The following is a 14,417-nucleotide window of genomic DNA, read 5'->3' on the forward strand; positions in this document are numbered from 1 at the left end:
CAAATGTTAAGATTGTGGGAAATTAAGATTCATTATTGTTGAGAGTAAGGATCAGATTTAAGCATGACAGTTCTTCCCACTGACAGTATTTCCATCATAAATGTTTTTGTTCCCTCATTCGTTCATATAAATGATATAATCAAAATCCTTATTTTTTTCTTAAATTAATATTTTGGAACAATTTATATATTTACAAGTTCATTGGAAAAAATGTTTTATTCATTTTTTTTTACATATTATCAGCTAGGTAACATATAAAAAAACATACATATTATTTATAACATAAATATGTTTCATTAAAATACATATATATTGTGTTTACATATTATCAGCTTTTTTGTCTTCGTTTCGACCATTCAGTGTCCTTTATTTGATACTGTGAGACCGATGATCCCAATCTACAGCTCCAGCAAGTATCTGCCGATTCTGCGGCTGATAGCATTTGTATTCGCAGCATCCTACTTAATTTTTACACTTGCTAAAGAGAGAGAGAAAAAAAGCAGTCACTTAAAATATAATTACACTTTTTTTTAAACTCTGCAATGTGCAAAGCAAACACATAGTAAGGATTACTACTTATAACCAACATGTAAATTGTAAACTACATACAATGGACTCTCGTTTTTTGCAGGGGTTACATTCCACAGAAAAGTAAATGAAGACTTAACAGTAATGTTAAAATAGGTTAGGTTATGTTCCATTGATAAAAAATATGTAATAATTCCAATACAAATACACAATGGATATGAAGAAAATATGAATTAACTTAGGGAATATGAATAAGAGCTGTTTATGATATTTCTTTGGCAGTCATTTTTCTATGCAGGGTTTTTCCTTTGTGGGACATGAGCACATCCATGGTCACTTGCATCATTTCCATGATGGGATCTTCCTTTATAAACACAAATCAGAAAGATCTACTGTCAAAATATGGCTCAAAATTTAAATGTGGAAGCTTTTGGTCGAGTATCATCAATGTTGGTATTGTTGTTGGTTTTGTTCTTATTTGTCACTTCTAAAAGCTTTTTTTTCAAGCGAGCTATGAATTGTGTGAGTTTAATAACATTACTTCTGAAAAGAGCTCTAAAAATGTCTCCAATGGCTCAAGCTCCCTTATAAGCATGCCAAAATGCAGTTTTCATTTGTTATCTACAATCTTAGAAGTTTGAAATATGAAAATTTTGAAAAACTTTATGCATTTTAATGCTACATCTGCATAAATTAAAACTCATCCATATATAATGAAATAACGGTGTCAAATCCTAAACTGTGTGTGCTGAAATCCGTGTAAAATGAGGGTATTGCAAATTAATTGGTAGTTAATCTGACATAAGTAGTGGTGCAACAAGAATGGTTTGAAGGTCAAACTCTCCCCAGAGTTCTTAGCTTCAACATATACTGCTAATTCTATTACTGTAGAAATGGTAGAGTTAGCAATTTGCTACCAATTTGATAAAATTAAACACATCAAGACTATAGACCTCCCCTCCCATTCAGGTTAAAATTCTTGCTGCTCCAGTGGAGATGATTAAAGACTATAAAATTATTTCACTGCTGATTATAGCAGTAACGAAACCTTTTCCAAATCATGTCTCACTCTTTGATAAGACTTTACTTTGGCAAATTTAATTTTTCAAAAAATTTCTTGCAGATTCCTGCATTTTTTTTTCTTTCTTTTCGGCTTGGGGGGAGGGAAAAGTTCAACTTGTACCCTTTCCTCAAACCGATAAATGACACCACATACAATGGAGATATTTTTTTACAACAATTATGAGTGATGAAATCATATTCATTCCAAAAGTTTTCTTTGATAAATTTAATTTCAGCTACAAAAATGATTCTGTTCACCATCAACTAAAATGTTTGCAGATCACATGAAGATTGCTCGTGGACCACTGTGGGCTTTTAGTGGTAGCCCCCATTTACCCTTGCAATTATTAGACACTGTAAAATAACTCATATACAAATACATTATCCCTCATATTATTTTAGCAAGTATTTTTAAATTACAAAATGAAAAAATTACGCATAACTTGATTTGCGGATATAAATGATTTTCTTTGAATGGTTGTGTACTTCTGTTGTTGTAAACAGAAAGAGAGAACACTTATAGGTTCAATATCAAACAAATTTATGTAGTACAATCCTAAGCTAGGTAGTTACAGCAGAATATTTACAGGTGATAGAAATTCAATACAGATTAAATGTATAAGAAAATCACTTTGAAGAAATTTTTATTTTAGATTTAGCTTACCACCATTAAATTTGGATTGAATTAAATAGAAAAAATCTATTTTATCATTAAGTAGTTTATTCTGCATAAATTGCTAATTTTATTACTTTCAAAAATGATCTATCAAACTACTGTTCAGAGTATGGATTTTTGAGGATCAATACATTTCTTAAATTAGGATCAGATTCCATAAAACTTCGAATTTTTGCTCACAATTCTAATTGTTGTATTTTGCAAGCAAAAAGGAAAAGAAATCCTAGAGGCTTTAGATGCTAATTCTTCTAATTTTTTAAAAAAAATGTATTATTATTTTATAGAAACATTTTTTTATATTCTAAATTATATTAGAGTATAAATAATATATTAGAATAATTAGAATATAAAGACATTTCTAGGCTTGAATAAGTTCAAAATACAATGAGTATTAAAGCAAGTAATCTATTTTCTTTGTTATTCAAATAAAGATACTTCACAATCAAAAGTTCTTAATCGTGCACTATTGTTGAATTTACTAAGACAATCTGGTACTAGTTTTACTATAAACATTATTTTTCATGAAAACAAAATCTCCTCAGGGCTACCACTGACTTCAGCTATTAAAATAATTGCTTCTAGTAGTCTATGATATAAAAGCCTTCAAAATAGTTGCCAGATGCAGAAATAACCCTACTAGCAAAATTTCTTGCATCAACCTTGACAGATCTTGATATTATACTGACGGCGTCAATATTGACGTGTTTCATACTGCATAAAGCTTGCATAAAGATTAAAAAGCAATATTACTATAACAACACGTATGCAACATTGCATTCATCTTAAAATATCAATATTGATATTACCTTAAAATAACAACATTGCATACATGTTGATGCCGTCAAGATGATATTGATTTCATGCTGTCGCCGTCAAGGTAATTAGTACACAATAGAGCAGGTGGACCTTCGTTGATACTTGCGCATGCGCACAGTTCTTTCTACCCAGCGTCCCTCGCATTGCTGGCACATTGATTCAGTCGGTTCAGAGGAGTTGCACGTGGCTTTGCATTTTTTAGGCTTCGTTAAGTTGGTTGCTTAGTTATTAGTGTGGAATAGTATTGTTTTAGGAATAACTTATGAATAACTGATATTTGCATTTGTTTATTAATATAGTACTAAACAAGTCATATCGCAGACGATGTGCGATCAATGTTAGAAATGGCCGAAAATAACAAAGGACATGAAGTCCAGAATTTCGTATTATCACTTCAATCTCACAAGTAAGATTAATTTTATTCAATGGTTATTTATGTTATTCTTTGAGATAAATTCATATGTTTTGTCCATGGGATATTTTCAATGCTGACATCCATTTGAAAATGTACTTTATTGTATTTATTTATTATTTTGCTACCTTTACTCTTAAATGTGCTACAAAAACTTCCGCAGTTATTTCTAAATAGGCATTTTATGTCTTTATAATACAATTAGAAGCAAGAATTTAAAAAATAAGTCAAGTATTACGCAAAAAGGAAGAAACTTTCATTTTTTTAAATTAAATTGCGAGTACTATTAATATTTTTATATGAATTTCCGATCAGATGTCAGCTTTAAGAAAATATTCTCAGACTAGAAAACTATCTTGAAGAATAACAGAAATTATTAAAGAATGAAATTTAATTCTCGAGTTTGAAGTGAAAATAATACAAATAAATAAATGGATAAAACACCTTGCAAACGTGCTGATTTCATACTGTCATGTCAATGTATCCTGATATTTTCCTGTCATACCAATACGTATGCAATATTACAAAAGCAAGATCATCTTGCCTAGACCTTGATTTCATGCTGTCATGACAACATCTTGATATTATCCTGTCATATCAATACGTATGCAAGATTACAAAAGCAAGATCATCTTGCCTAGACCTTGATTTCATGCTGTCATGACAACATCTTGATATTATCCTGTCATATCAATACGTATGCAATGTTACAAAAGCAGCCTACCTTGATATTTTCCTGATATTATGCTGCATACACCTTGTCAGTCAATATTGTGGCAGCCTGCTGACAGCATAAAGGGAGTAACATAACAACATTGAGGCAGTATTAATGCAAGATGATTTTTCTTGCATGTCAACCTTTATGCAATACTGAGGCAAGATATTTTGCTTACTGGGAAATAGATGCGGAAAATAATTTTTGAAAAAGTCATCAGATGTAGAAAATAATTTCGAAATAGAAAACAAATTTAAATGTTCAATAATCGATAAACAAACACTTTTTTAAATACATTGGAAGTTATAATTTGTACACAGTACAAAATTAATTCAGACTGTCAAAGTAATTTTAATGTAAAGGAAAATATTCAGATGTTAAATTTAAACCTTATTGTTTTTAATTCATAATTCTTGTGACCATATGCATCAGCTTTACGATTACAAACTCGTTTAAAATTGACAATAACCAGGGAAAAAAATTAATATGAACTAGAAATGAATATATATATATATATATGTCAATTCATTACTACTTAACATTAAATATAAAATATGCAGATTTGAAAAAAAAAGGAAAATACTTGGCACTCTGCAACAAAGAGATGGCAAATTTACTAAAAATCTCATTGTTGTAGGTTAAGCAGGTCTTTAAACATTAAGGTAAAAACCTGTTTCTTATTTTAAACACTACACCCTTCTTGAAATTAAAAAAAAACTAGTGCTCTTTTTCATTAAAAATATTTTCCAAGTACCAAAACTGAACTTATATAATGATAACTCCAAAAGAGATAAAAATTCTTACAACAGAAATCTAAATAGAATTTAAGAGAAGAAAAATGTGCCTTTTAGTCCTCCTTTGTTTTGTTTATCTATCTGTGATAAAATTTGGTTGTAACCAAAGAAACATTTGCAATTTCTTAACTTAACTATATTAAACACACATATTTTTCATATAATTTAAAACACTGCATATTCTTTCAACCTAAATGTTTTTTCTTTTAAAATTTAACTACATAGCAAGCTTAGAAACAATTAAGTCCCCTATGTTACTTTGTTGTCTCCTGTGTTATCAAGGTAACACAGGGGACAAAATGGTATTAAAAATTCCCCTGGTATTAATGGAAACAATGCAAAAGTATATGATTTTTTTTCCCTTTAAACTCAACCTGAAAGTTTTAACATGGGTTAAACAATAAAATAATTAAACCTTTCTATAATTTAATAGTAACACAGGGGACACATAAAAAAGACACCTATGTCTAAAGTTCTTTTTTCCTCACCTGGAACTCTTCAAAATAGCACGTGAAAAAAATGGCTACTTTACATTAATAACTTGTAGAAGTACATAGCTATCGTTGACAATATTTAAGTAACACATTCTTATTATAATAAAGTAAGGAGCCATTATCACAGGAGACAAATATCAGGAGACATAAGATTTTCTTCCATAAAATAAAAATAAATTTGAAATTTTATTTTAAAAACATGTTAGTATAATATGTTAATAATGAGTTGAAAAGAAAAAGAAATATATTTAAAAAAAATTAATAACATGAAAAAAAAAAGGTTTAAAAATAAAGTGCTGTTGGGACATGGTTTTTACTTTCTTCTATATCTAATATATAGAAGAAAGTATTGGATTCGTGCAAATTTTCGAATTTCGAATTTTGACGGATTCAAACGTTTTGAGGTGTGCTGAGTCCATTTCGACCATTTTTGGAAAATGTCTGTCTGTCTGTGTGTATGTGTGTGTGTATGTATGTATGTGTGTGTGTATGTATGTGTGTCACGTCTGTGTGTGACCAGTTTTTTGTGGCCGCTCTACAACAAAAACTACCGCATGAAATCGAACGAAATTTAGTACACATATGTGCCCCTATGTGAACTTGTGCCCATTAGTTTTTGGCGCGAATTCCTCCAAGGGGGGTGGAGCAATGGGACGTTTTTCGAGTTACGCGTGCTTGCTATTCCTCAGGAAGTTACTGGCGGAATCAAACAAAATTTGGTCCATATGTTGGTATTAACAAGAACAGGTGCTGATTCAATTTTGGTGTCAATAACTCAAACGGGGGTTGAGCTGTAGAACGTTTTTTGTCGTCAATTGTGACTGCTGTATCTCAAGAAATAATGAACGGAATGAAAGAAAAATTTATCGGCAAGTAGCCCTTAGTGGGTATAAGAACTGATTTTATTTTTGTGTCAACAGCTAAAAGGGGGGTAGCGCAATCACCCGTTCTTTTTTTCCATTTTGAGTGCCCTATCTCAAGAAGTAATGCTACGTTCTGGTTGAAATTTGGAATATATGTGAATCCATATGTGAACAGGCTTTGGTTCAATTTTGACGGCAATCGCTCCAAGAGGTGTTGATTTTTTTTTTTTTTTGAATAAAAATAGCTTTATTAATGCAACAATAAGAAAGATAAATCGTAATAGATTGTCGTCTGCGTATTTCTCGTGATTTTAATTGAATGGAAATGATCGGAAATATTATCTCAATGATTTAAAATTTTTAACTGTTGCCATCTTATGTTTGTTAACAAATAAAATATTTGTAATTAATTCAAGCAAGGCTTTTAAAATAACTTTCAATTTTCGCTCTTTGCTTTGCTTTTGCAATAATTCAGACACTGGGATAGTCGTCAAGTTTTTGCATGTGTAATTTTGTTTTTGTTTTGAATATTGCTTCCTCGTCAAGCATGGGGAGGGATCAGAAAAAGGAAAAATATAGAAGAAAGTTTCGTGATGGCCACAACATACTAGTTTTATAAGACACAATTTCAATAACCCCATTCAAAAAGTAAAAAATATACTTAATATTAGTAATAAATCAATGAAAAATATGTCAGACCTATCATTTTTAATGTTTACATTTAACTTGGGAGTAAAATTTGGAAAAAGGTTATAGGGCAGTTCTCAAAAGGTGGGAGCAAACACAGACCTCAACTTTGAAGCTTCAACACAAAATAACTTTCATTTTAATTGACTCAAAAATTTTTGAGTTAAATAATAATACTGTATAGAGGCAAGAATTATGGAAAAATAAAATTATGGAATATTAATGATAAATGGAAATAATTGTTAAATATATTAAAAATTATGGAAAAAATGCTCTTCAAATACCCTTAAAAATACATTTTCTTTGCTAAAAGGCACAATTTTGGACTTTCAAATGTTAACTGAGCAAATTTACCATCAAAAAAAAAATTTTTTTTTAATTATTTCCAACCGTTTCAAAACAAAATTAAGGGTATGAATCTCAAACTGAATATATTTTTGATAATATTTTCTACAAATTAAAAAATTAAAGACAGATTATTTATTGTGTAAAAAATTTTAAAAAAAGAAGGAAGTTGGAAGTTTCATGTATGTCCAAAAGTTACAATCGTGACAATGCTATTATTTGAGTACTAAATATATGATTTATATGTTTTAAAGGTATTTTTCGATCCTCAAAATCAATTGTTAATCATTTTAAAGTGTTTTCATATGTTTTTATGCAGTATCTTTGAAGGAAAATCACTTTTCTTAAACATATATGTGAGATGTCCAAATTGCGTTACGATCTAGACGCCGATAATTCTGTCCATTGATTCAATATTATAATATGATCTTCTGTCTTGTAACCTTACTAACTAAAGGCTATTATAATGTTAATTTCTTTAATCCATTGCTTTTTTGCACAATTAATACGTTATGCATTAAACATTACATAAATAACAGTAGAAACTCAAGTTATGATGCAACGAATAGTAAACAAAGGCGGCAAAAATCGCAAAGCAAACCCCAATTGGCGACAACAGCGTACAATATGCAAAGGGTTACCAGAGAGGAATTCAGGTTTTCGCCAACAGCGTCGGTTTTGGCGACTTGATCACCTGCGCTGGCAAAATGGATGTTTTTTTTTTGGATTCTACGAAACCATAACAAAATTTTATTATTTAAAGACCAGTATATAAGGTCACTTATGTACTTCATAAATCCTCTATTTTTCATTGCAGAATTTAAAAATAGATAACATTTTCATTGGAAAAGTTCAAAAACTGAAACTTTCATTATGATGATGTCCAAAATCTGTTACCTACCGGACAACTGTATGTCCAAAATCTGTTACCTACGGACCGATCATTAAACTTGCTATTTATTAAATTGCATAAATACTTACTTCTTTTTGTGTTTGTGTATGATGTTCTAGGTATGCATGCTATGCAATAAAAGCAAAATCGATTTCAAATTCCAAAATTTTAAAAATGGCTCAAAAGCAATGTTTTTGTTCCCACCTTTTGAGAACTACCCTACAACTTAAAGTCTTGGACATTAAATGTTGCATTAATTTTGGAATGACCCAAATACAAGATTCTTGATCTATGATTAATCACCTATCAAATCATGTATCAGGAAAGAAATTATCAATTTAGATGATTTGTTTCAGCTTAATAATTTTTCGAAACATAGATAAATTTACTATGTTACATGGAAATGCTTTAACATTTCCAAAAACAGATAAATGTTTTCTATTTAAAAAAAACTAGAAAGCTATTTTAATTTATTATTGCCAACCAAGAAGTAAATTTGCAAAAAAATGTTAGCACAGATTCTGCTATAAGTGAAATTGTATCTAAAAACTAAAAAAAAAAAGGTAAAGACTACACATTTTTCTCAATATTGGACAACAGTCTATTTTTTAACAATATGTGTACATTTTAGCCATTGCTCTAATTTTATGTTTTCCAATTGGAAGGTTTTTATCACTGGTCCGACAGAAAATTAAAAAAATCGTGGTACAAAAACTTTTTATAATTGGCTTTAGTATTGAGCAAACTTACCAAATCATGGATCAGTGAAGTGGACTAAAGGATTGCGGGTTCGAAGCCAGACGGTCGAAGATCCTCTGTTGTGTGGACAAACAGGTATCATTCATCTCTAGAGCCTGATGAGAGAGGATTCCCTGCTGAAAAGATCAAGAGGTCATACGGGCGGCACAACTTCAACCTCTGGCAGGGAAAATCATAGATATTAAAAAAGGCAGTAATTAAACAAACCTAAATAATAAACATTACTATTTTATTTTTTACCAAATTACAGTGCATTCTATCCTAGTTTCGAAAATTAATATGAAAAATATCATATATAGATAGATATACCTATATCAGTGAACCATGGCAACATACAACTGAAAGTCTTGTACAACTATTTAAACTTTTATTAAAGTTAAGTTCCTAACCTTGAACTATAATTCTTGAGACAAAATTAAAAATTATGTAATCGAAAAAGTCAATTTTTTTAACAGATGCAAACAAATCAAATTACTGAAAGATATTAATGAGAAGTTTACATTAAACTCATATTTGCCATAATATCAAAATACTCTTTATAATTATAAATTATCTTTTTCACATTTAGATATAAAATAGCAAATATTAAAACATTTCAAATTTTGTTTTTGAAAATAAGAAAATATAACAACATACACTATAATATGCTATTATAGGGATTTTGTTAGTTGAAGAGATTTCTTCTTTTCCTCAAATCTATGTAGTTAGTTGAGCATTTTTCTATGCATCAAAATCTTGAAGGCATATATGCTTTTATTTAAAATACTAACAAACAATTACTACTCCAGCAAGTAGGATGATGTAATAAGTAACCTTTTAGATTATGTTATCTTTGTGGTTATGATAATTTTTACAGATACAATTTTAAGCAATTATTATAGAATTAAATATCTTTTCACTTCCAGCCATTATATTGCAATAATCTCAAATAACTTGGATAAGCACAAATCACAAATATATCCAATTGCAAATAAATATTTAATATTACATAAAACTTTGAACAATTTAGTATACAACTGTTGGAATCGCAATATAGAGAAAATACACAGCACAACAGAGATAAAGATACTATTTATGTTTACTTTAATAACTCAATACCTTTACTTTCTTAAGAGCCATTGTCTGTAAGAATCAGGCAGTTTAAAGCATTTGTGATTGTTGACATTTTTAATTTTTTTTATTTTCACATATGTTTTTCCTTATCATGAATGTAATGTAAATCCGAAATTTGAGCTTTGTCTGACTGACCGTTTTTGAGAAAACAATTTTTTTTGTTTAGGGGGCGTGGCACATTTTTGCCGGTTTTTCAAATTTGCAGATTTTAATGTGCTTGTTGCTCGAAGCGCCCTTATAATGACATGGATTTTTCAATTCTATATTACTATATGGTCTTGTTAGATACTGTTACAGCTGTCAAATCGGTGACACTACGAGGGCGACGCCCACTAACTCCGTTTAAAAATGACCGAAAATGAATTTTTTTCTATATTCAAGGCCAATTTTCTCAAAGCGCCTTCATGATGACACCAACATTTTTAGATCATTTTCTAGCCACACTTACATACATCAAAAATATGTATCAAAATCGGTGTCACTATAAGGGCGCCAGAAGATATTGGAACTTTTATTCAATAAATTTCACAAAAATTTAGAATCTAATTACAACTGTCGCCCTCATAGCAGATATCTGATACTACATTAGGTTGATAACCAACATGTTTGTCTAGCATTTGCAAAAAAAAAATCGGTGTCACTCCTATCATTTTTGGAAATATAATCGTTCGAAGTTAGTACGTTATGGCGTTTTTTAATATTTATTTATTTAATCTTTTCACCCCCAGATAGTTTTTTTGAACATATTTATTTTTAATTTAATACAAAAATGTGTACCTTATAACATAAACAGTTTTGGGTAGCAAGAGAGTCTTTTTCTTAAATAGAAAATGCCCGTTTTGATATAGGTACCATGTGGATCTATTGTGCATAACATGTCTACTCTATTATACCAATACTCGTCTTGTTTTTCCGGCCAAACAAATTTATTTATTCCAATTGTTCTTGACATGCATTTGACTTAAACTTGCAAATGGTCAACTTGTACTATTTTTCTGCGATACCATGTTTTCCCATGCTTTATTGCTACAAAATTAGCAGTTTTCAATAAGAGATGACCGTCTTTCTGAAATTGGTTTGATTTGATTCTTAATGTTTTCTTCGTTTTGGTCTACGTTATCCTCATATTCAGTTTCAGATTCTGAATGTTCGCTTTCTTCAATATTCTCATTTGATGTATTGAGAATGCATTCGTTTTTTTGGTTTCTTCCATCGAAAAAAAAGGGATGCGATTTGTTTCATAGTACAATACTCTGAAGCAACGAACAGTTTTTCCCCTTTATGAACTGCATTTCTCATCTAGTGTGCAACTTGACAGGGATGTTTTTTCCCAATATTTTCACCAATCGTAAATTGTTCTTATAAATACTCCTTCTGCTTTGAAGTGAACTTGAACTGAGCTCGTAAAGATAGGGCTCATCCAATTTCATTAAATTGAACTTTTGGCAATGCAGGGGTATTTATTAGTTGAAAATTCAAAGCATTTATATAAGATGTTTGTAAGAGTTTCTCTCCATACATCTTTCGTATAAAATCCATTTGCAAGTTGAGGTCAAATGTATGTCAAGAACAATTGGAATAAATAGATTTGTTTGGCCGAAAAAACAAGATGAGTATTGGTATGATAATCTAGACATATTATGCACAATACATCCGCCTGTACCTATATCAAAACGGGCATTTTCTACTCAAGAAAAAGACGCTCTTACTGCCCAAAGCTGTTTATGTTAAAAGATACACATTTTTGTATTAAATTAAAAATAAATATGTTCAAAAAAACTATCTGGGGGTGAAAAGATTAAATAAACAAATATTAAAAAACGCCATAACTTCGAACGATTATATTTCCAAAAATAATAGGAGTGACACCGATTTTTTTTTTGCAAATGCTAGACAAACATGTTGGTTATCAACCTAATGTAGTATCAGATATCTGCTATGAGGGCGACAGTTGTAATTAGATTCTAAATTTTTGTGAAATTTATTGAATAAAAGTTCCAATATCTTCTGGCGCCCTTATAGTGACACTGATTTTGATACATATTTTTGATGTATGTAAGTGTGGCTAGAAAATGATCTAAAAATGTTGGTGTCATCATGAAGGCGCTTTGAGAAAATTGGCCTTGAACATAGAAAAAAATTCATTTTCGGTCTATTTTAAACGGAGTTTGTGGGCATCGCCCTCGTAGTGTCACCGATTTGACAGCTGTAACAGTATCTAACAAGACCATATAGTAATATAGAATTAAAAAATCCATGTCATTATAAGGGAGCTTCAAGCAACAAGCACATTAAAATCTGCAAATTTGAAAAACCAGCAAAAATGTGCCACGCCCCCTAAACAAAAAAAAATTGTTTTCTCAAAAACGGTGAGTCAAAGCTCAAATTTCGGATTTACATTACATTCATGATAAGGAAAAACATATGTAAAAATAAAAAAAATTAAAAATCCCAACAATCACAACCTGCCTGATCCTTACAGACAATGGCTCTTAAACTGATGTCAAGTGCCAACTACTGTTAAGTGCACCAGAAAAAAAAAAAAAAAAAAACCTGGGTCAGAGAGCATAAACTTACTACAACCCTGTTTTGCTACGGTACCTATTCATTTCCTGAGTTTGGATTTCCCTGAAAAGTAATATGTTATATGCACTTGAAATATTGAAAATATTTGTGAATTCATGAAATTATTTTCATCAAAACATCACTGTTTAAAAAAAAAATGTTAGTAAAGAATCAAAGTTTCCATCTTTTTTCCTCGCAGCCTCAAAATGTTCAGAAATTGTACATATCTGATTCAAAACTGAATTGTTAAATATATTAACTGGTTGTTGACATAAATTAATTACTTATATTGCCTACCAAAAAAGGGTTATATTGACAGTAAATGACAATTATTCTAACTATATTCTAACTTATTTTTTCAAGAGCACGGGAAGAATTTTTAAGGGAAAAAAAAGAATATTTATATGTTTTTATCTTGCTCGATGCCTGAAAACAGCCTAAAATGCAATTTCCCTATACTATATGAATTCTCTGCAAGATAAGAAAATATAAAACAAAGCAAAACTTCGGGCGTCTTTTTTTTTTTTTTTTTTTTTTTTGTAAGTGTTAGCGATAACGTTAATATAGCTCGATTCTCAAAACGTGAAACGGAACGACTTATAATAAAGGATAGCACATGCTAAAAAGTTTTAATTGAAATGCCTCCCCCCACGCTATTAACATCATAAAACAATCACAAACTCAGCACATTAAGCTAATTTGGAAGCTTTTTCGGGTATTCAGAACACTATGTGTATTGAACAAAGAGTGGATGCAAAAAGTATAACACATTTCAAATTCTAGTTTAAAGAAATTTACAATTATATTCAACATACAAAACGATTTCAAACTTACCCACAGAACGAGTTCAAATAACAGCAATGGCGTCCTTCGACAGAGCGAAGCGAGAGAACTCCCGGCTCTGCGCATGCGTCATCAGAGAGCGCTGGCTGTACAGCACAATATCGAAAGGAATCGGCTAATGTCGGCAAAAGCGAAATTCCATACATTTCTTTAACGGGGACAATAGTTTCCTAAATTATTTCAGAATAATTTTTCTCAATTTTATCCACTTATTAGAAGCAGCAAACATCCAATAGGAAAACTATTTTGAATGTAATTCTCTAATTCAGAATACCAATACAGCACAGTATCGGATGCGATCGGCTAATGTCGGCAGAAGATAAAAACGCCGTACATTTCAGTATCGTGTATTATAGATCGATAAATTATTGTAAAATGACTTTTTTTTTATCGTACCTACGTATTAAAATTCAAAATGTCTTGCAAAAAGTCTGTTTTAAAAGTAATTTTCTAATTCAGAATGTCAATACAGCATAGTATTGGATACGATCGGCCAATGTCGACAGAAGTGTAACGCCGTACATTGTATCGTGGATTATATAAGTCGATAAATTATTGTAAAATGACTTTTTTTGATTGAACCTACACATTAAAATTCAAAATGCCTTTCAACAAATATGTTTTAAAAGTAATTTTCTAATTCAGACTGTCAATACAGCACAGTATCGGATGCGATCGGATAATGTCGGCAGAAGATAAACGCTGTACACTTTGGTATCGTGTATTATAGATCGATAAATTATTGTAAAATGACTTTTTTTCATTGTACCTACGTATAAAAATTTATAATGTCTTGCAAAAAATAAGTTTTAAACGTAATTTTCTAATTCAAAATACCAATACAGCGCAGCAT

The 14,417-nt window shown here is 30.3% G+C and overlaps 1 long non-coding RNA gene across 1 annotated transcript; it reads right to left on the reverse strand.

The window, feature by feature from the left end:
* Positions 1 to 262: 262 nt before the first annotated feature.
* On the reverse strand, positions 263 to 13,629 carry LOC129232230 (uncharacterized). Its single transcript, XR_008581328.1, has 3 exons — positions 13,556 to 13,629; positions 9,035 to 9,202; positions 263 to 478 (listed from the first exon to the last, which is right to left on the reverse strand). It is a non-coding gene; the product is annotated as an uncharacterized LOC129232230 (long non-coding RNA).
* Positions 13,630 to 14,417: the final 788 nt, after the last annotated feature.

This window comes from Uloborus diversus, unplaced genomic scaffold (genome assembly GCF_026930045.1).
Source record: "Uloborus diversus isolate 005 unplaced genomic scaffold, Udiv.v.3.1 scaffold_1104, whole genome shotgun sequence".
NCBI classification, from domain to species: domain Eukaryota; kingdom Metazoa; phylum Arthropoda; class Arachnida; order Araneae; family Uloboridae; genus Uloborus; species Uloborus diversus.